Source organism: Choloepus didactylus, chromosome 5 (assembly GCF_015220235.1).
Source record: "Choloepus didactylus isolate mChoDid1 chromosome 5, mChoDid1.pri, whole genome shotgun sequence".
Lineage (NCBI taxonomy): Eukaryota > Metazoa > Chordata > Mammalia > Pilosa > Megalonychidae > Choloepus > Choloepus didactylus.
In genome coordinates, this window is record NC_051311.1 from 7,807,859 (window position 1) to 7,831,623 (window position 23,765).

The following is a 23,765-nucleotide window of genomic DNA, read 5'->3' on the forward strand; positions in this document are numbered from 1 at the left end:
ATAGATTTTGGTTTAGCTTTTGTTTCCAACTATGCTGAACTCTCTTATTAGTTTTAAAGTTTGTAGATTCTTTCGGATTTTCTAAATAGACAATCACAAAGCGTGCAGATAATGACAGTTCTGTTCATTATTTTGTACCATTTATGTATTTTTATTATTTCTTTTCTCCCTTTGCTGATGTGGATAGGATTTCTTGTTCAATGCCAAAAAGAAGCTGTGGTAGCTGGCATCTTGTCTTGTTCCAGATTTTACAAGTGCCTCTGACATTTCACCATTAAGTGTGGTATTTTCTTAGGGTTTTAGTAGATGATAGCTTCTGTCAGCTTAAGAAAGTTCCCTTTTATTCCTAGTTTGCTGAGAAGTTTACTCAAAAAAATCTTTTTAATTTTATCAAATTTTTTTCTATATATATTGAGAACTTATGATTTTTCTCTTTTAATCTAACTTGTGAAATAGTAATAATTTTTAAAAAAATAAATCATCCTTATATTTTGGGATAAACTCTACTTGATCACAATTTTTAAAATATTCATTGTGCATTTGTTTCGGATAATATTTTATTTAGAGTTTTTGGATTTATGAATCAGAGAGGCCTATATTTTTCCCATTTAAAAAATCAACCTTATTGAGGTATAAATTGCAATCAATGAAATTCACCAATTTTAAGCACACAATTACATAAGTTTTTTAAAACTTTTTTTTATTAAAGTAGTTGAAGTTACAGAAAACTTGTGCAGAAAATAACGAGTTTCCATATACCTCTCCTTACACACAGTTTTCCCTGTTAACATTTTGCATTAGTGTAGTACATTTATTGCAATTGATGAAACAATATTACAGTAATTGTACTATTAACTATAGTCCATAGTTTACATTAGTATTCACTGTTTGGGTTACAGTCGATCATATGCTTTTTAAAAAAATTTTGTTCTAGTAACATATATACAGTCTAAAATTTTCCCTTTTAAGCACATTCAAATATACAATCCAGTGCTGTTAATTATACTCACAATGTTATACTACCTTGCCACCATCCATTACCAACATGTTTCCATCACCCCAAACGGAACTGCTGTACCAATGGTGCATTAACTCCACATTTCCTAGTCCACCCCAGCATCTGGTAACCTGTATTATAGTTTCTGACTCTTTTCAATTTGTTAGTCTAATTATTTCATATCAGTGAAAACATACGTTTGTCTATTTGTGTCTGACCTATTTCATACCACCTGATGTCTTCAAGGTTCATCCATGTTGTCACATGTATCAAAACTTTATTTCTTTTTATGACTGAATAATACTCCGTTGTATGTATATACCACATTTGAAAGACACATGGGTTGTTCCTGTATTTTGGCTATTGCAAATAATTCTGCTAGGAACATCAGTGTATAAATAACTGTTCACGTCCCTGCTTTCAAGTCTTAGAGGTATATAACTAGAAGTAGGAGTGCTGAGTCATATAGCAATTCTATGTTTAATGTTCTAAGGATCTGCCAAATTGTCTTCCACATACCATTTTACATTCCCACCAGCAGTGAATCAGTGTTTCTATTTCTCCATATCCTCTCCAACACCTGTTATTTACCATTTTCTAATAGCAGCCAATCTAGTGGGTGTGAAATGGTATTTCATTCTGATTTTGATTTGCATTTCCCTGGTGGCTAATGATGTTGAGCATTTTTTCATGTGCTTTCTGGCCATTTGCATGTATTCTTTGGAGAAGTGTCTATTCAAGTCCTTTGCCCAATTTTTTAATTGAGTTGTTTATCTTTTTGTTTTCGAGTTATAGGATTTCTTTATATATTCTGGATATTAAAACCTTATCAGATATGTGGCTCCCAAGTGTTAATTCCCATTCTGTAGGTTGTCTTTCTACTTCCATGATGAAATACTTTGATGTGTAAAAGTTTTTCATTTTGATGATGTCCTGGTTATCTATTTTTTCTTTTTCTGCTCATGCTTTGGGTGTAAAGTCTAGGAAACCATTGCCTAACACGTGATCCTGAAGAGGTTTCCCTATATATTCTTCTAGGAATTTTATAGTTTTAGTTCTCTTATTTAGGTCTTTGATCCATTTTAAGTTAATTTCTGTATATGGCATGAGGCAGGGGTCCACCTTCATTCTTTTGCACATGGATCATCCAGTTTACCAAGCACCATTTGTTAAAGAGACTATTCTTTCCCAATTGAGAGGACTTGACACCCTTGTCAAAAATCAATTGGCCACAGATGTGAGGGTCTATTTCTGGACTCTCAGTCAATTCCATTGGTCTTTACGTCTGCCCTTGTGCCAGTACTGTGCTGTTTTGATTAGTATAGCTTTGTAATGAGTTTTAGAATTGGTAAGTATGAGTTCTCCAACTTTGTTCTTCTTTTTCAAGAAGCTTTTGGCATATAGTTCAGTCATGCTTTTTTATCCATTCTGCCAATCTCTGCCTTTTGACTGGAAAGTTGAATCCATTGATATTTAAAATAACTACAGATAATGCAGCATTTTCTTCTGCCATTTTGCTATTTGGTTTTTTAGTTTTGTGTCCTTCAATTATCCCATTAATGCCTACTCTCATGTTTATTTCATTTTTTGTATTGTATCATTTGAGCTCTTTCTCATTTCTTTCCATATATATTTTTCATGTATTTTCTTTGTGTGTACCATAGGGCTAAAATGTAAAATCCCAAATCTGTAACAATCATGTTCTACTTGATACCAACTTAATTTCAATAGCATACCCGTATACTGGTCCTATACCTCTTTAATGCCCCCACCTTTTTGGTGTACCTGTTACAAATTATATCTTTATACATTGTAATTTCAAAACCAATGATTTATCATTACTTTTTATACATTTGCATTTTAGAACCTGTAAGAAGTAAGAATGTGAGTTCCATACCAAAAAAATACAATTGCAATGGCATTTATAATTCCCCAAATGGTTAAGCTCACGAGAGGACTGGATGCCATTCAGTCCACTGTCTAATATCCTTTCCTTTCAGTCTGAGTATCTCCCTTTAGCAATGCTGAAAGGGCAGGTCAAATGATGACACACCCCCTGAGCTTTTAACTGGGAGTGTCTCAATTTTCCCCTCATTTTTGAAAGATCTGCAGGATATAAAATTCTTGGTTGACAATTGTTTTCTTTCAGCAGTTTGAATATTTCTTCCCACTGCCTTCTTGACGCCATGTTTTCTGATGAAAAGTCTTAATCTTAGTCTTAGTCTTAATCTTAGTGTGACTCCGTTGCTTTTCCCTCACAGCTTTCAGAACTCTCTCCTTTTCCTTGCATTGGACAGCTTGACTACTGTGTGTCTGGTATTGGTTCTTTATGAGTTTATCCTGTTTGGGGTTTGTTGGGATTCTTGAATGTGCCTATTCATCTCTTCCATTATATTTGGGAAGTTTTCTGCCATTATTTCTTTGACTACTCCATCTGCCTCCTTTTCTCTTTCTTTTCCTTCTGGGACTCCCACAGTGTGTATACTGATACATTTGATGGTGTCCCACATGTCTTTTAGACTCTGTTTCTTTTTTTCCATACTTTTTTATTTCTGCTTCTCAGCTTGAATCATTTCATTTGTTTTGTCTTTGAGTTCACTGGTTCAGTTCCAATCTGTTGTCGAAACCCTCTAGGGAATTTTTCATTTGAGTTATTATGGTCTTTAACCCCAGTAGTGCTGCTATTTGGTTGATTTTTTTAATTTTTATCTCTTTACCGAGATTCTCATATTATTCATTCATTGTTTTCCTGATATCCTTTAGTTTTTTCTCCATGCTTTTCTTTATGTCCTAGAGCAGATTGAGGACTGTTTTTAAAATCTTTGACTAAAACGTTTCCTGTCTGCCTACTAAGCACATTGTACTAGGTTTTACAAACTTTACATAAGTTAAATGTGAACATAAGTTCTGGTTATCTATTAATAGAATAACAAAGCTATCAGCAGGTAAACCTGTCTTTTAAATGCTTTCACTTTAAATACAAATTATTGAACATTTGTATTTAACAAAGATCTTTGCCCACAGAAGCATGTCAATATACACTAATGCTTGTTTTCCGTTTCCAGAGATTTTACACAAGGGTGCAACATTAGCACATGGGAACTTTCAATCTGTTTTTAACTTGACTTAAATCTTGAGTTGTTTCTTTCCCACCTACCGGGTACCATTTGACCAGCATCACAATTCCCTGTTTTCATCACCACTGTTAAAGCATTAGGTAGGAAACATATGTTCATTGGGGGGGAGGAGTGGCAGGATATTTTTTTTTTTCTTTTACTGAATACAGCTAGCTTTCAAAAGTGGGACCTAATTTTAAAGTACCAAAGCTGTCAGTTAAACAAGAAAATGCACTTGGCTTAATCAGCTTTAAAGTGAAGACATCACTGCCTTTTCAACAAGCCTTAAATCAAAGCTGATTATTTTTCAGAAAGCCAAGTAACACTCAGCTTGTATTGCACTACAGTTTTCAAGGGCATATATACTTAGCTCTCTACCCTCCCAAAATCTAGTTGATCCCTCACTTCTCCAGCAATCCTTAAGTTTTCTGGGCTCACCCTTTTCTTGCCCTGCACATAGGAGAACGCTTTGGGATCTCTGCATAGCCTTTTAGAAAGCATAAAGCCAATTTGTACAAAGAGCGATGCTGCCCAGCTCAGCAGGTGGCACACACCACCAGGGGTCCTTGTCCTCAGTTCTGAAATTGCATCTGTGATGCAGATAACATGTCAATGTTTAGAACAAAAGGCCCCACTAGCTCCATTCTTTTCAAGCCTTCGGTCACAAGATTACACCTTACTCTCAGTGTTCTACAAGGTAAATGAATCAAGTTGAAATGGGATTAAAGAAGTCCACTGAAGATAAAATCAAAGGCAAGCAAACATTTTTTACAAGCAGGTCATTCCAGGACCTTAAAGGATACACTTTAAATTAATTTACAGAATGGTGACAGAACCATGTGATTTCAGGGAGAAGCAACACAATAGTTAGATATTAACAAAAGATCAATTTGGAAATACTACATCAGGCAAGCATGTAAAATTCAGAGAAAAAAAAAATGCATGGTTGGTGGTCAAACATAGACACTCCTCAGGAGAAGGTGGTTTTGCAGATGTTGAACACAACCTTATAAATTAGGAGCTGAAAGGGACGTCTCAAAGATAAGTGGACCAGTTCCCTCATTTTATAAATGAGGGCAGTGAGCAGCCATGAGCTAGCAAAGCTCACATGACTTGTGCTATTTGCAACTACACATATCTGAAATACAAGGAGATAAATTCCCAGAACATATTAAGCCCACCAACTTAAACAAAACATTTCACTAAGCCCACTGATTTAAACAAAATATTTCAAGAAGGACACAAGGGGTGGCGGTGATGTTGTTAATACAGCACAGCAGCACATTGCACGGATATATTTACGTTTAAGAGAGTAAATGGAAAAAAACTTCTCTCTCAAAGATTTTAATGCTCGGTTTTCATAAACATAATTGAGTTTTCATCCAATTTTCTGATGTATAGCAAAATGTAGTAGCTTTAAAATTGTGCATTCTTCAGCTTTCACCAGTACTTTTTTTTTTACCTTATCTTTCAAAAACTGAGCATGATATATTTTAAACCATAGTATTGTTACATGTATATACATTTTAATTGCACATTTTAGTAATAAATAAAATCTATGATACTTCCATAACTTAGAGTGTATTTATAAAATGAAAAACCAGCATCAGAATACACATTTCCCTTGGGGAAAAAAAATGAAAGACAAATGGATCCACACAAAGTAAAAATTTAACTTTGGTAGATTTCAGTGTGGTCCCCATCCATATTAAGTATACTGGCCCTTATTTCCCCAGAGCTGTTCATCTTCTGAGTAAAGAATTCTTAAATATTTTTAATTGATATTTCATTACACTGACATTTGTTTTTCATTCCATGCCATCTTCAGCCAAGCTCTGAGCACTTACAATTCTCTGACTAATTGTTGGAAACTTAGTCAGAAGCAGCTGGAACCCTGGTGGTGAAAGAGTTTGTTGTGTTACTTGCAATAACTGCCATGCCACACACAGCAACTGCATTTGTCAAATGGTCCACACCCTTCTCATGTTCACCTTGGGCTAGTAACTCTTCACTCTGTTTTTCTTCAAGGAAAAATTTCTGAACGGTTTCAGCATCTGGTCAGGTCAACATGTCACAGAACATTTATCAAGTAGATAAACCTATGTAGTCATTAAAAATGATCATGAACACAGCATCCTGGAAAGCCCAGCTCTCTCCTTGGCAAGTTTCTGCTTCTGTCTTCCCGCTCGTAGCCTGTTCCTAAAATTGGAGTCACTGTCACGTGGAAGTAAATGCAGTGCTGGATGGAAAGGCCCAGCATACACCGGTGGCAAGATGGCGCCACTGAGACCCACCGTTTTCTCTCCACTGTGGAGCGTGGAGGGCAGCGGCTGGCCAAGGAGCCGTGGCCACCAACCCTTGCGGGGGGCACTCAAACCTGACCACCGCAGGGGAGGGATGTGGAAACGCCCGAGCAGGCCACTTCTGGTTCAATCCTTGTTTCTCCTACCATGTTTAAAGCTGTGTTTTCTTCATCTGGCACTCGCCCACTTTCTGCAACCCTTCAACTGTTCCTGTAGTTCTGAAGAAGATGGTTGTGCCAGTCCTTGCTAGATGTTCTAAGTTTCTGTAGGGGAGCATCTTACACCACCATCTTGGTCAGCTGGAAGCTTGTCTATAATTTTCCTTTCTCATTCTACATCTGCCTCATAAAATGATTAGAAGAGGTTTTTAGTCAATTTTTTTCAGTTCATTTCAGATTAGATTGTAACTTGAGTGGCTTTTAGAATATGTCTGAAAGAATCCTAGGTTTTCTGGTTTTTTGTTTTTATTTGTGGTGGGGGCAGTGATGCGAGTTTGCCCTTTCTTCTAGAGTATTTGTTTCTAAGTTATATTTTATAGTGAATTGATGATTTGGGCCAAGTTTTCAAATGCATTGACATAAAGTTGTTCCTGGTACTCCTTTTATAAAATTTTCTACCATATCCATAATTATGTCCCTTTTTTCCATACAAAGTAAATAGCTATTTGTGTCTTCGTTCTCTCTCTCCCTCCTCCCCCCGCCATTAGCCTTGCAAGAATTTTGTCTGTTTATTAGTATGTTTTTCAAAGAAATGGTTTCCAGTTTTCTAGGATCGCTCTGTCAATGAACAGAAGATACCTTTGATAGTCAAACAGTAATTTAGTTGGATAACTAATTCTGGATTGACAGTTATTTTCTACCATCATTTTGAAGATATTCCATTGGTTTCTGTTATTGATTTTTGCTGTCGAGAAATCTACTGCTATCTAATTATTATTCCTTGGTAGGTAATTTTTCTTTTCTCATTGGTTGGTTTTAACGTCACATCTTTTGTCTCTGTTGCTCTGTTTGTTTTTTTCACTATAATGTGTCTCAAGCTGGAGTTATTTTTTCTATATCTTGATTCCTTCTTAACCCAGAGGAATCATATATTTAATCACTTCTGGGCAATGTTCATATCTCTTTGAATATTGCCTATTTGTAATTCTACTCTCCTTTTGAAAATCACTTTAGACATATTAGATTTTTTTTTTTCCATTCTGTCCTCCCGACATCTTAACTTTACATTCACCTGTTAATCTCACTGTGATGCATTGTGAGTTGCTTTTTTAAATTTGTCTTTCTGACCATTAATTATGTCCTCAAATGTGTCCAAACTACCTTCATGCATCCACTGAGTTTTTTATTTCAATCACTATATTTTTATTTATTAGATTATTATTTTTATACTATTTTGTTGTTCTCATTCAATTTTTATTCCTTTTAGTATAAGTCATTTAAAACTTATGTTAAATAATCTATTATTTTTTTCAGTTATCCAAAGTTCTTAGAATACAAATTCTTCTGTCTGTCTGTCTGGTGATTCTTTCTCATGGTGAATTGTTTCTTCACATGCTTTGTAGTTTTGTATTGTGCACTTATCTTCAGTGGGGAATGCTGTATGACAGTATGCAGCCAAACCGGATTTGGCCTGTCACTTCAGAAATGCTCTGCAGTTGTTTCTGCTTGGTGTCCTGGAATGATTCCTCAAGCTCATTTCTTGATTTGGATGTTCCTGGTTATAAATTCTGAATGGTTTCCATCCTTTCCCTTCACTTGGCCTCTGGGAAGAGATGGATGGCATCATCACTGTGTCCACTTACTGGGACACTTCCACCCGAAATTATCTTTACATGGGAATATGAGCCCAGGCCTCCAGGTTAGTGAGCCCCTACACCCCCCAGTGCAGCCCCAGCCCCTGCCCTGTTTGTGCCCTTACCACACTGATGTGGTACAGCTGGGTGAGATCTCTCTCTATCTCTGTCTCTGTCTCTATCTCTACCTGTATCTCTAGCTCTAGCTCTAGCTTTAGCTCTCTCTGGTTTTGCAGGATTAGAGATGCATTGAAAGAATTATGTCTTTAATTTGTTATTTCTAGGTGGTTTTAAAGAGAAGTTTGTTTTTAAAAAAAAAAGATTTTTTTTTTCAGCACAAAATCAGAAATCACAGCAAGAAGTCCTACTTGAGCCTATTTACCAGAAAAAAAAAAAAGTCTAATAATTTCCCAAATCATATTCTCCATGCAAAAGTTTCTTGCTAGTTTCTGAAGAAACAGAGCACCTAGAAAAATCAACTTGAAAATCTTTAAACTAATGTAACCCCTGGATGTTTTACTATATAGCCTCTGAGAAATTATATACCTTACCCATAGCCCAGTTTGTTGAGAATGACGGGATAGGAGCACAAGGGCTATATCCTACTTTGAGAAAATTTTCAGGGAGTGTACTGTAGTGGAACAAATATTTTCTGAAATAGTGCAAAAGTCTTTTGCTTTTCCTCATTGAGAGACCAGGAGGATGTATAAATAAAAGATTATCATGAAAATCCCAAATTCCTAGGAAACTCCAAAGCTCTAAACTTATATGATTTTTCTGTGGCCGTGAGACATTTTCCCAACAAGTTTTCTTACAGTACATAGCCTTATAACCATATCGTAGGTATCAGACCTGTTGAATCTTCTCAAGATTGAATCCAGTTCTCTCTTCCACTCATGGTAGTACCCAAGCAAGTCTGCAGATATGAAGGGACTCTTTTAAACTTTTATTTTTTGCTGTGACCATTTCTCAAGTCTCATCCGCATATAATTTTTATGACATGTCAAAGAGTACATTAACAAACAAAATAAGTAGTTGATTAAAGACAATGTCAATTATCAAATGCTATTTGAATAGCACATATCTAAAAATATATACTGTTGGCAGTTTTTATTACTTCTATTGAACATGCTATAATTTTGAGATTTTTTGCACAAAAATTCTCTTTGGAAGCAACAAGTTAGAACTAAGTCAGGACACAGTTGAAAGAAAAACAAAGGATTCTTTAAAAAAACATCAAATAACCTTCCCATACTCAATGCCCAGAGTTATTTCTGAAGCCCCACCATATTATTTTGGGTGAAATATCTAAAACAGGTTATTACAAAAATAAATCCGTTTGCTGAATTTCATTCTCTGCTTGGCCTGAGGCAGAGTCGGCTGTTGAGTGTATGATCAGAGCTCAGACGCTGAGTCTTCTTATTTTCTTAATTAGGAATTACCGTTGCAAACTCTCCCCACCATTTACAAGAGCAATAACCCTACCCAGACAGTTGTTACTCGAGATCCTAAGTGGTTTGCAGGACATTGACCTCAGCTTGACCCCTCATGGTTGCAGGTGGGGTACACAGGCATCGCTAATCCTTTCTAGAACATTATCCAGCCTGGGTTCTGCCCTAGATTATGCCACTTGCTTTAAAAATAATGATCATGTGTTTGCCATCTGAAATGACTAGGGTCAGCAGGGCTAATGAAAATGTTCAAGCCCTTATCAGTTGGGATGAAAAGGGCTGGCTCCGGCTGGTGCTGACTTCGGAATGTTTGTCTGCTTTTGTTGATCCAGCCGGGTGGTGCACATGATCTACTGATGCGTGGCTTTGGCACGCCATCGCGACTCACTCATCCGTGTTCACCGGGAGGGCAGCTTCCGGGCCTCTACACGAGCCGGGTACATACCCCTAGTTCTCTAGCAAAGCTGATAATCAGCATCTGTGGCTAATGAGCGTGAAGTCCCAGGAGAGGTGGAGCAGAGCCTTCCATCACCCACGAAGACGAGATCCAGGCTCAGAGCTTATCAAGCTTGAACTGCAGGGGAAGCCAGGGTCAAAGGCATGAGATAGAGCAGAAGCTGGTAGTTTATTTTTCTTCCTTCATAAACTGGCATTAATAATTCTTGGCTAAATTACACTGCACATTTAGCATAGCTATACTTGCCAAGGTCTCGGGGCCCTGGCGATTAACAACCACATACTTCTTTTCAGGAGAATGTGAATTAACCCAAATCACCTCAAGTTTAGTCTGAGTCAACGTCTCCAAGTGAAGCAAGCTCCCTGGTGTTTGGGTGAGGCAACAGTTTCATCATGCCTGAGGCGTGTAGGAAGAAGGAAGCGCTGGAGGTGGGTCATCCTGAGCCGGTGAGAAAGACACTGACCTCATACTAGGTAGAGAAAAGGCAAAAATACTGCCCTAGGATTTGTGTTATTTTTTAAAAGAATTGCAGGTTGAATTATGTGCCTTGCTGCAGTGTAATAGAGGAATGAGTGAATTAGAGGCAAAGCTGGATGAGGAACTGATGACCCCTACCTCTTACTTATCCTTGATCAAGACAGTCAGACAAATAAGGTCATAAAAATCCATAAGCTGTGGGAAGAGGGACAGAAGAGTTATGCTCATCCCCTAAGATCTTAATATGGATGTTTACAAAGACACTTGAAAGTCTCATTTGGCAACTGGTAATTCATAGACTTCACAATTCTAAGTAGACTCTACAAGAATACATACTCAATAAAAACATTTTAAATGTCTTTAAAGTATAAAATATTAATTTGTCATTCTAAAACTGTTGTATTTCCTAACCTGTAGAACTCTCTCTCGCTCCCATTATTGATCTTGATTTTGGACAACCATCCCTCTACCCCGTGACTCTCGTCCTGTGTGTCCAAATCCCACCATTGCCACTTATCACTCTCTTTCCCTTTACCAATTTCCTGCTACCATCCCTGGACACTTGGCTTGACCGTCCTTTCATCCTGTCCAGGCTGGCCATCCAGTCCTCACAGCTTTGTTGGGGACCTCTCTTTTTTTCTCATGGAGTAATGAGAATATGTCTCTTCAGATGACTGCGCAGAAGAGCAGATTGAAACAAAAAGTGATTATAGTTCAATGTTATTGACTATCAATCAGATAATACTGGAGGATGTGGAATCACCTTCCTTATATTTTATTAACAATAGGGTTAACACACAGAAATCTGAGGTGGATTTAGGGGTGACTTCAAACTCTAGAGACTTAGGATTTTGTGCTTATCAGTAATAGCTACCCTCTTCTTCGATTCCTTGGTGTTTCAAGGTATTTTTAACTTTAGAGGGCTTTCAAAGATGTTCAATTCCACCTTGGGGTTTTTACATAACATTTTTTTTTTTCCAGAGACATTTTCCTAATCCTGTGCTATTTAAAGCCAAATGGAACTGTTATGGCACAAATCCAAAAAGAATGTCAGAACTAACACAGTATGGAGATTGCATTTTCACAGAAATACTGACTCCAACTCTTGTAATTTAATTTGCATGGTTGAATGAACTTGTCTATCCTCTATTCTAGAAATACAGCCTACCACATCCCGAAGCGCAGCCAAGTCAGCAACCCACAACTGCACCCACTTGACACCTTCAGACCCAGTAGCAATTTTTTTTTTAATTAAAAATGAATTCTAAGCCTATGGGCCTGTCCTTTTGGAGGAAGTGATGGAAAAAGAAGAGAATTGTTCTAGATTTCTTTCCCTTAAAGTGAAATCACTTAACCTAAGAAGAGTGGAGAGACGTATTTTAGGTGGGAGCACGTGAACTGTCATGGAAACCAAAAGGCTGTTGTGCTTTCTCCGGGAGTTGAGGAACTAGCTCCTAGGAGATGTTCCCTCCACCCCTGGCTTTTATGAGTCAGTAGAATCTAGTCCTCTGTGCTTGGTTCTGCCATGACCCTCCCCCAGGCTCAGGGGCTTCTCACTAGACAGGTGGATTAATGACAGCACAGTCCCAGGGTGTGGGCTGTGGACAGGGTGAGGGCCGTGGCCTCAGCACTCACTCGGGGACCTGGGCCACTTACGGTGTGTGGCTTTGCCATTTCCTAGGGCCTCCTGCTGGGAGAAAATCCTGGCCTTCTGGGGACCAGACCTGGAAGTGGTGTCCATCACTCTGTCCTCTTTCCATTGGCCTGACCTTGGTCATCCAGTCCCAGCTAACCACAGGCTGGGAAATGTCACCTGGCTGATAGCCAAGAGGAAAAGACAGAGGATTTGACAAACACAGAGCAGGCCCTGTCACATTTCAGTAGTTTTGTATGGGGTTAATTAGCAGAGTAGTGAAAATAATCCTGTGGTTGGTCCTGGGTGCTAGTAGCCCTAAGAAAATAGAAGACCAAGCATGTCCGTTTCCAGAACCTGTAGCTGTGTGTTGCCCATTAGGGAGAGGACACAATTTTAGAAGCTGTAAACAATAAAAGGTGGATTGGACATTGTCTGTGCCTTTGGGTGGTAGTGTCACTCTCCTAAAGGCGTAGGCTCTCTGTGTAACCAGCTATGTTCTAACGCGTGTAACAGGATGTTAAATTGGAAGTTTCTACTTAGATAGTCTCTAGTTCTAATAGATATGAAATTCCGAAGTGAGGTCCCAGCTCAAGCCACAGAGCTGCAAAGGAAGATCAAGAATGGGTTTTATAACCTAAACCTTTCTCAACCTCAGAGAGGATATAAAATGTCTCAGAAAGCAAAGGTTGAGAAAGGGTTCAGGAGGAGGGTTTCTATGGAGAAAAACCATCCTTTGTTGCCCACCCAGAACCCCAGGAAGAGGGCTGGGGAGCTGTGTCCCACCTCACCTAAAGCCTAGTACAGTTGACTTCGGTGGGATCGTGTTGAGAACTTGACATCTATCTGCTCCTTGGCGGTGGAAGAAGGGACATAGTGATCTGATGTCCTACTCAGATTTGGAGAATCTAGATGATGCTGCCCCATGACTGGCTAGTTTCTGATGGCAGAAAAAGGGAGAGTTTTTGCTGGGTTGAAACCTCAAGAGTTTGTTCAGTAAAAGTGTGTGTAGGAGGGGACAGCTTGGATTCTATCCAATGTGGCTGCCCCAAGGGTTGATGGGGCCTCAGAGAGAAAAGCTGTGGGTGGATGGCTGGACTCCAGGGGGCTGAGGAAGCAGCAGAGCAACCAGCTGGACTGGAGCTGCACTGCGTGGGTCAGCAGACAGGTCCAGAGAAGACCTCGGAGCTGGAGCACCACTGTAGAACCAACAAAGTGATAGTAGAAAGAACCAGTTTCAAATATTGGCCAAGATCTCTTATGACCCTATTAGTCAAAAAAAAAGTGTTTCCTGTCCTCTTATCTCTTCTGTTCTTCAAGCATGGGGGTGGAGGCAGATCAGAAACAGCAGTTAGTGAGGGAGAGAGATGAGAACTAGGAGCATCTTAGAGGAAGCCAACTGGCTCCTTTGGTTGGAGGAGGCAGCTCGCCTGCAAGGCCACCTTAGCTGGGAGAAGCAGCAAATGATGGCTCAAGTGCTGATGAGTATTGGGCTGGACATTCTGTTTCTGAATTGAGACCATGTTTCATCAGTTTCCTAGGGCAGCTGTAACCAAGTACCACAAATTGAGTGGCTCAAAATGACAGGCATTTATTGACTCAATTCGGGAGACCACAAGTCTGAAATCAAGATGTCAGCGGGCTGTGCCCCCTCGGAAGTCTGTAGGGAAGGCTCTGTTCCTGCCTCCCTCTGGCTTCTCGTTGTGGCAGCAATCCTTGGGGTTCCTTGGGTGTTGCAAAACTCAGTCTCCTCCTCCGTCACGTGGCCGTCTTCTGTGTCCCTCTGCCCTTCTCAGGACACCAGGGGTGACCTCATCTTAATTTAACAAATTCCATCCACAATGACCCTATCTCCAAATAAGGCCACGTTCTGAGGTTCTGGGGATTATTAGGAGTTCAGCAGATCTTTTGGGGGAACACAGTTCAGCCCATAACTGCCATTGACAGCATTCACAGAATGTTTTCTTAATTTGGATCAGAAAAGTCATGGTTTTGCCTGAGTTTTCACCAGGGGCAGGGGAAGAGCTAAACCCTTTGATCAGACTTAAAGGGACAATGACAGGCAAAAGCAAGCTCTTTAATGAGTATAGCCTGCATAGCTTATTTGTGCAATGTGCCGTTTGCATTTGAATTAAGAAGCGTCTCGGGAGAGCTACAAATGAAGAGCTCCTGGGTTGGTTAAAGATCCTTGCTTCCAGCTGGAGTGGAGGTGTCCACAGGAAAGGCTTCATGGAGACGGTGCAGGAAAGGGATGTGGGTGTGCAGAAATTTGGGCTGGATTGGGGGAGGACAGGTGGGTGATGGAACTTTGTTAAAGGCATTTCTAGCAACCTAAGAAGGTAAGGAGACAGAAAAACATCAGCTGCAGATATGATAGCAATTTGTCCCTTTGGCTGCAGCCAAGCATGGGGGCAATAATGGAAAATAAGGTAGAAACTGTTGGCTTTCAGCTTGGGGAAATGGCCGTACCAAAAGGATCCTGGAAACCCTAGCCGGGGGTCCGCATAAAGGGCAGGCGACCCTGGAGGAGGCAGTGACTGGCAGAGGGGACAACTTGTGGTCAGTCTGACCTTCACGGGATGGTGACAGTATCCTGACCAGTGAGGTATGGGGTGTTCCTTTTCACCTGGACCAGATTTATTGCCAAGAGGGCCCCGTGTGGCCAGTGGGGTGTGGGCAGTGGCAGTGATCAGTTCAGGGAGCTGTGTCCAAGGTCACCCTTTCACCCTGGAGAAGGCTTGGGAGATGGGTAGGAGAGGACAGGCTTCCTCAAGTCAGGCAGCTCCAGCCCTCTCCAGTCCTGTGACCACTGACGGGGAACCTGAGCTCTCCGGGCCTCAGTTTCCTCATCTGTGAAGCAGCGATAGTAACAGAGAACCGCACAGGCCACTCACAGCTCACCCTGCAGGGCGCCTGGCACATATTTGGGACCCAGGAAAAGCTCCATCTCTCCCTTTCCTTCCAGAGGAAAAGACTGACAAGAGCAGAAGAGCAGGCTGCAAGTGGGGTAATCCCATCTCAGCGAGGGGGCCCAAGGAAAAGTCGGGAAACCGCAGCAGCGGCTCTTCGGCTAACCAGCCATCAGTGAGAGTCAGGGAAGGTGTGAGGCCAAAATGCTGGGCTTGGGGCAGGAACCCCCACATCTGGCCATGCTGAGGCTGCTGGCCCAGGGCAGGGATGGCTCAGGGACTGCATGGGGCTGGGATGGCAGGTCCTAGGTCTGCAAGGGTGGAGGAGAAGGGGTAGGTGGTAGCTACCCCAGGAGTTTGAACATCATTCCAATGCAATGGAAGGCTTGTAAGGAACTTGGAGGTGGCTTTTGGAAATTGTGTCGTGGAGCTGTGTTTAATATGGATTAGAGAAGGGGACAGGCCTGAGAGCTCCCATAGCCATGCAGAGGAGGGTGGCGGATGGCAAGAGGAGGGGGTACACAGTGGAGGGGTGGTCCAGAGAGTGGAAGGGGGTGGTTGACGGCCTGTGGGCAGGATGGAGGGGTAGGGCAGGAGACCAGGGCTCTAGAAACAGTTCTTGTGGCGCTCTGAGCCCTGGTGACTTCATCCATCAGAGGGGTGGAGGGACACCTCACTTATCCATGGACTGTGATCCGAAGACCTCACCTATCCAAAATTCAGCAGAAATACAAAAGCCAGCAAGCGTGGTCTTCAGGCAGTGTAGACAGTATTACCACCAGGCTGCTGAAGGCACAAAGCAGGCCTCCTCTCCCCAGCTCCTTAGTCACGGACATGTACTTAGCATGGACCCAGTTTTGATGGGTTTAGCCTTCCAGTTACTCTTCCCAGAGCAGAATTAAAGTTGCAAATAAAGAGGTGGGTGCGGTCGCAGTTGATTTATCTGGGGGGGGGGGGGCGGCCGGTTGCTGAACCCTCGGCTCTCGGCGTTGCTCGGAGGGTACCGGCGGCAGGGGCTCTTTCCCGGAGGCGAGGGCGAGGCGGGGGACTGGGCCTGGTCCCCGGCGGAGGCGTGCAAGGTGTGGAGGGCGGCGAGAAGGAACAGGCAGGACACGGTTCTTTGAGGGTGAAGAAGCCAAGAGAGCTTTATTAGGGGAGAGCACAAGCTTATATTGGGCGATTAGAGGGCGGGGTAGCTGTAGAGGTCAAAGGCTTGGATTGGTTCGGAGAGGGCGCGGAGGTTGATAGACAAGGGGCGAGAGTTGTTCTGGTAACTGCGCATGCGCACTGACGGTGGGGGAGTTGCACTGGCAACGGGGAGTGTCCGGGCAAGATAAGGGGGTGGGGAAAAGGCGGTTCCCTCCGGCAAGCCTCTCCTAACAGTGGTATTTTGGGTGAGGAAATGGGGCCTGCCTCCGGCCTCACTTTCCCAGGCCTGGGGGGCTGTGGAGGGCGCTGTCGCCCGTGCCCACCACCCTCCCCAGGGGCGGATCCGGTCCCCTGGCCCAGGCCCGCCAAGTTGAAGCACGTAATCAGTGTCCCGCAGGTGGGGAGTAGAGTTTGAGATTCAGGCATGTTCATAGAAATAAGCAAGCGTGGCCAGCCCACCACAAGGAGAAGAAAAACGGAGGCGAAGGAATTATTTGGAAGATAGCAGTGTGGATCCACGCTGTGGAGGGCCCAAGAGTGGCCCTTGGCATATCCGCGTGCTCGGGGGCCTGTGCTTACTGGGGCTGTAGGTTCCGGAGTCTGCCAGCATAATGAGTAAATGATGTTTGCAGAGATGATTCTTGGTCATCAACAAATGGATAAATTATGTCCAGAAGCCTCTGTTTTTAAAGCGGAAGGGGAGGGGAGTGGAATACATTTTTAAAGTTCTATTCAAAATTGTACAATTTTTGAAGTTTGGGCCTTTGTAAGGATAGGTTTGTTTATCCAGTATGCCTCTTTTCTAGGCCCCAGTGTTCTCAAAGAGCTCTGAGATGACTATAAAATGTGAAGACTGCTTTAAAAAAAAAAAAGGAAACAGAAATATCAGAACTTAGTCAAATGAATTACCATTGTGGAAGGTTATACACTTTACTGGTGATTCTGACATTGCTGAAAACATTTCTGTGGTTTGTATTTTTTGTCTATGTGACCTTAATTGTGAGTTTATAATAATAAGGCAAGAGCTTCCTTGCTTTAAAATCTCACCTTCCTCTTTACAAAGAAAACCACCACAACCTGTAACAACAACCTGGTACTGAGTCCGGTTCTTCCAATAAACATTGCTGGGTCCATAGGAGGGGGACTCTGCGTGACCCTCAGGATGTGGCTTAATTATCCCTGTAACAGGGCTTGTTCTTTCTGACTGCTTACGAAAAAATGAAACTGACCCTAAAGGTCAATATTTTGCCACCATTGGAAGGATTTTTTAAAATGTGCCATAAGCTGTGGGGTCAAGTCCCAAATGGAGTATGTAAATGCCATGGGTGATGACAGCTCCGTAAATGGAAGGTAGCTCCTTTGAAGGGACAGTACTCATTTAACATGTCAGTTCTGGCATGTGTGTTTATAAGATGCACCCCGTGGAATCCCGTGTGGGAGAACAGTGGCAATCATGGATCCCTTTATAGGAGTCACGGTGCCGCTGTGCTCACCATCATGTGGCATCTACCTTGGAGCCTCAGTGTAGCAGACACTCGCCGGGTTGACCTGTGGAGGCTCAGAGGCTGCTGGCAGGTGCCCTGGCTTGTAGCAGGGCATCCCTGGGCCCTCGGATGCTCACTCTATGGGGGTGATTCAGAGCCAGATGACACCTTCCAAATAGCATCATCTTCTGCTCCACCTTTGAAAGGCCACAGACCATTTGAACAAACCTGCTTTTCTTGAGATGTCAAGCACTGCGAAGGTGGACAAAGTACCAATTCTTTTTGCCCAGACTTTATTTTAAACCGTTTTGACTTCAATTCATTTTTGAAACATGTAGTTTTTTAAAATGGAGTAAAATCCTATTACTACAGAAAGCATCATAAGCCATTTATAACTCTCCTAGGGGGTACCAGGCCTGAACTTGAAAACAATAGAGACAGCATGTTGTATTTGGAGGATTTCGACATCAAAAATGTCCTATTCATCCTAAGGACCATGATACATTAAGACTTAATTATCTGTTTAGTCTCCTATTAAAGTGATGTCATGACATCTTATTAAAAACACTCTGATTCTAGTCACGGCCTTAAAAAACAAGGGTTAAGTAGGCACATCAGGTCATATTCAGTACCTCTTTCAAATGCATGAGTGAATTCTGTTGGGATATTTTTAAATTGCAAAGTACATTTGTTTTGCTTTAAATTGAATATTTTTGAATATGAAGGTAATATTTTCCTAATGCAGATTTGGAAAATGCAGAAAAATGGAAAGGAATTTTAAAAAATCTAAAGACAACCCAATTAGCATATATTAGCATAAGGTTCTTCCCAGACTTACTGTTGTGCATGGTTTTCTTCTGAGCTTCAGGTTGATTTGGTTGTTCTTGTTTCTTAATGTACTTGCTATCAATGATGTATATGATCATACAATTTTTATTTCTGTTATTTTCCTTAAGATTAGATGTTTTCATGGGTTTGTAAACTATTCATAAAATCAGTTTTAATGGCTGTACAATTTTCCACAGCATCCACAGTAAGGTGAGGCAGTTCATAATAAGCTAACACCATAAAGGATATGTAAATAGCAAATAAGCACCCGAAAAGATGTTCAACATCACAAGCCATTAGGAAAACGTGAACTAATCCTGTGATGAAATACCACTAAGCAGCTATTAGAATGGAAAAAAATTTAAAAGACTGCTAATACCAAGTGCTGGTGAGAATGCAGAGCAGGTGGAACTCTCAGGTATGCTGGAGGGAATGCAAAATTGTGCAGCCTCTCTAGGAAACAGCTTGGCAGTTTATCAAGTTAAACATGCATTTACAATATGACCCCAGAATCCCACTCCTAGGTATTCACCCTAGCGAAATGAACATGCACACAACAACTGCTATGTGGGTGTTTATAGAATCTCCATTCATAATCAGCCACAACTGGGCCCAACCCAGAAGTGCCCTTCAGCTGGTGAGTGGTTAGCACACTGTGTATCCATACAGGTGAATGCCTCTCAGCAAAAGTAGGACTGAAAGGTTGATACACACAGTAGCAGGGATGGATCTCAAAAGAGAAATGCTGAGTGAAAAGAGCCAGACAAAAAGAAAGTTGGCCTGGCTTACGTTCCATTTCCATGACATTCTCAAAAAAGACAAAACTACAGTGACAGAGCACAGACTGGAGATTGCCAGGGGCCGGGGGCAGGGAGGGTATTACTACAAAGGGGCAGCAAGAAGGGATTTTGCGGGGTGATGGAATACTCTGTATCCTTATTGTGGTGCCGGTTAACTGAACCTATACTTGAGCTTAAATTCATGGCACTGGACATGTGCACACTCATGCAGAAAGCTAATCCTGCTGTATATTAATTTAAAATATAAAATGAAATGAATATAATAGTGAGAGCAGGCATACTCTTAGGAGTGCTGCCATGTTCAATTTGATAATGGAAATAGTTGATTAAGAAACAGTTATTTGATTTGATTAAAAGTTCGAGTCCTTGTTTAAATACCTCCTGAGAATTTCTTCAGATAGGAACAAAATGATCTGATTGATAAAAAGGTGATATGTCTGCCTCCCCAGATTGTGAGTGGACAGATCCTTAATAGGATGGAATACAGAGGAGGAAAAGGCAGATCCCTGGAAACAGAAGTTGGGATAAGGGATGTGTTCTGGGTCAAAGAACTCATTCGAAGTTCAGGGATTTCCACTGTGTTGAATGATAACCCTGCCTGCTTGATACAAAATTGAACAGAGGGAAGTTTTTTGCAGGGAAAGAGGGTCAGCTCATGACTTAGTGAAGTGCAAATTCTTACTTTGAAATCGGATGGTTTTCTACCCTGCCTGTGGACTCAAACACTCTGTGTTTAGTGAGGGAGGGGTTCCACCCTCCATAAAGTCTGTCCCAGCTGGAAGACTTGACCAGGAGGGGGTGTCTGGTCTCCTCTGAGTCACATCTGTGGCACTAGGTGACATGGAACTCACACCCTGTGATCTGTGTTTAAGCTCCAGATGCTTTCTGACTTCCTGGCAACCACTCTGAAAAATGAACTGATTGGTTTATTTGAGGGGATGTTGAACGCTTGGGTATATATTTTTCACAGTCTTTTAAAGCCAAAAGTATCACAGTGAGCATAAATTTTAGATGTATTATGGACACAGTATGAGAATTACTCTTTCCAAACTAAAAGGATGTAAAAGAAAACAGGAAAAAAAAAAGTTAGTGTTTATCTTGCTACAGCATTTAAAAATCTGTGTTATTTGGATAAAGAGTATGTTGTGCTCCTGAGTGTCTAGCATTTTCACAGAAATCTCAGTGCATTCACTGGATACAACATCAGTCACTGCTCTTTAGCAAATGCATACCTGGGGCTCATGAAACTGGTGATACAAAAAGATATCAGTGCTAGAGGCAAATTGAATCTGGTCTTTGCTTTTGATCATTTGAAATGGTTAGGGTTAGGGTTCATTTGAAAGAAGCCAAGATCAGCATATCCTTGCAATTCAACTTACATGCCTGTTAAATTTGTTGTAAAAAATGTTATTTTAATTGATTAGAACTTAGAACTAGGAAACCCAAGAAACCAATATTAATATAAATGGTGATTAGATTCTTAAGCTATCCCTTAAGGATCTATTTATCCACAATCTAGCTGGGCCACGGAACTTTATCACCACACACAACCTCACTTCCCTGGAAAAAAAATAATTCCAATTTCAGACACAAGAGAGTAGACACATCTCTCCAGCCAGGCGGCCAGGATGAGGTCTGACCATTTGAACTGGAGTTATCGAATGGTCAGACTACACATTTGCTAAGGACATCAAAAAGCAGGAACATTAAAAACCCTTTTTAAATTAATTTGATATGAATATCCCATATTTTTAAAAAATCATTAAAAAAAATCATGGGAACAAATCAGAACTTTGTTGACCTTACTTAACTTAATTTAGCATTACTTTTATGTTTCTTTACACACAGGGCTGACCTTGATCTTCTCAGGGCAGATCAAGCCCTAGGGCTTCTGAAGGTCTTTCTGGGCCCTCTCCCCAAATCCTGTCCTCCCTCCTCCTGCCTCCTCAGTTCCTACGATGTTAGCTCCAGGACTGGAACCTGAACCTGGGTGGGCGATTCCTATGGGCTTCGACAAGATGTGAGAGCAGTGGCTGAAGTGGGTTTTATGGCATGGAGGGGCGGGAAGTGGGGAGGGTTTGCTGGTGGTTGTTCCAGCTCCCTGGAAGTTGTTATGGGATCCACCAGCAATGGGGCCAGTTCAGTAGTCCTTCAAGAGCCTGCTAAACATCATATGTTCATGTGCTCCAGGATGCGATGGATAGCACAGAAAGCAGGAATCATGAACTCTTTTGCTGTTTGCTTGTGTTTTATATTAAGAGAGACAGTTCCATAATGAAAAAGATCAACCCTTGGGGAAGGCCCAATGGCAGAGAATGAGAAATGGAGGCAGGTTGTCTTGAAAAGGTGTGAGGATATGGAATTGAGGGGGATCTAGTCCTTGTCCAAGATTTTGAGTATGAACTAGATGTTGACCAAGAGCAAAATTTGATCTAGAAATCAGTTAGGAGCTACAATTTGATTTAGGAAGTGTTCAGAAAACAGCCTAGAAAAGAGACAATGATTTGGTTTTTAAAAAATAAGGCCATTTATTAATTATATTGAGCTGAAAGTTGGTGACAATGAATATACCCCCATTTCTCATGACTGGGGTCCGTTTATCTGCCAAATAAAATTTTCCACCTGGGACCAGTTAGATCCTGTGTGAAGCTCACTGGCTCTCGTGTTCCATTTAGAAAGGAAGCTAATGCAAGCTACAGATGTGAACTTAAATTTTCTAGTAGCCACAGTTTAAAAAGTAAAAAGAACAAGTGAAATTAATTTTAATAATATATTTTAGTTACCCCAGTATATCCAAAATATTATTTCAGCATGTCATCAATAAAAAGTTATTGACATATTTTGCACTCTTCCTTGTACAAATTCTTCACAATCCATCATATATTTTACTACAGCATAGCTTAATTCAGACATTAAATTTTCAAGAGAAAACCTTGATTTGGATTCAGATTTCATAAAATTTACAGTTGAAAAAGTAGATTCAAGTATAATCAATTTGAATACTCAAAAAGTATACTCGGGTTGTTCCAAACATAGCTAAAAGTTTTCCAAGTGAATCAAGTAGTAGTTTTTTTATTTTAATTTTTATTTTTTATTAGAGAAGTTGCAGGTTTACAGAAAAATCATGCATAAAATAGAGTTCCTGTATCCTCCCCTATTATTAACTCCTTGCATTAGTGTGATATATTTGTTACAATTCATGAAAGAACATTTGTCTAGTTTACTATTAGTTATAGTCCATTGTTTACAGCGGTGTCCACTGTTATACAGTCCTTTGTCCTTATCTTTTTTTAAATTCTTTTTCTAGTAACATATAGACAACCTAACATTTCTCCTTTTAACCACAATCAAATATACAATTCAGTGCTGTCAGTTACATTCACAGTGTTGTCCTGCCATCACCACTGCCCGTGACCAAAACTTTATGTTGCTCCCTGGCAACGTAGAATATGACTCCCGGGGAGGAATGTAGACCCGGCATCGTGGGACGGAGAACATCTTCTTGACCAAAAGGGGGATGTGAAAGGAAATGAAATAAGCTTCAGTGGCAGAGAGATTCCAAAACGAGCCGAGAGATCACTCTGGTGGGCACTCTTACGCACACTTTAGACAACCCTTTTTAGGTTCTAAAGAATTGGGGTAGCTGGTGGTGGATACCTGAAACTATCAAACTACAACCCAGAACCCATGAATCTCGAAGACAGTTGTATAAAAATGTAGCTTATGAGGGGTGACAATGGGATTGGGAATGCCATAAGGACCACACTCCACTTTGTCTAGTTTATGGATGGATGAGTAGAAAAATAGGGGAAGGAAACAAACAGACAAAGGTACCCAGTGTTCTTTTTTACTTCAATTGCTCTTTTTCACTGTAATTATTATTCTTGTTATTTTTGTGTGTGTGCTAATGAAGGTGTCAGGGATTGATTTAGGTGATGAATGTACAACTATGTAATGGTACTGTGAACAATCGAAAGTACGATTTGTTTTGTATGACTGCGTGGTATGTGAATGTATCTCAATAAAATGATGATTAAAAAAAAAATAAAAAAAAATAAAAAAAATAAAAAAAAAAAAACAAACAAACTTTATGTTCCACCCAAATAGAAACTGTACAGTTTAAGCATTAACTCCCCAATCCGTTGAATGGACGCCCCGGGCTGGGTGGTCCCTTCCAGGGCTGAGGGTCTGGGGCTCTGCTTTCCTTTTCTGAGCATTCTTAGGCACGGACTTGCTGTAGGAAGGACAGTGTCAGGGCAGCGTCTTGAGGGAAGTAAGATGGTTTCTCTCTGTCTGGAACGGTGGTCACAGGAACACGTAGGACCCACAGAAGAGCTGGAGAAAGGATGGCCCTCGGCAGAGAAGATGC

The 23,765-nt window shown here is 41.0% G+C and overlaps 1 protein-coding gene across 4 annotated transcripts in view; it reads left to right on the top strand.

Annotated features, from left to right (window-relative positions):
• Positions 1-23,765, top strand: part of KIAA1217 (KIAA1217 ortholog) — a 767,824-nt gene that overhangs the window by 376,999 nt on the left and 367,060 nt on the right. Inside the window, exon 1 of one of the 4 annotated variants that reach the window (XM_037837857.1) lies at positions 10,419-10,544. The exons of the other annotated variants lie outside the window; for them this stretch is intronic. The gene's annotated coding sequence lies outside the window, so the exon portion shown is untranslated. Of the gene's footprint in view, positions 1-10,418; positions 10,545-23,765 lie in introns of those variants that run through there. 4 annotated transcript variants of the gene reach the window in all.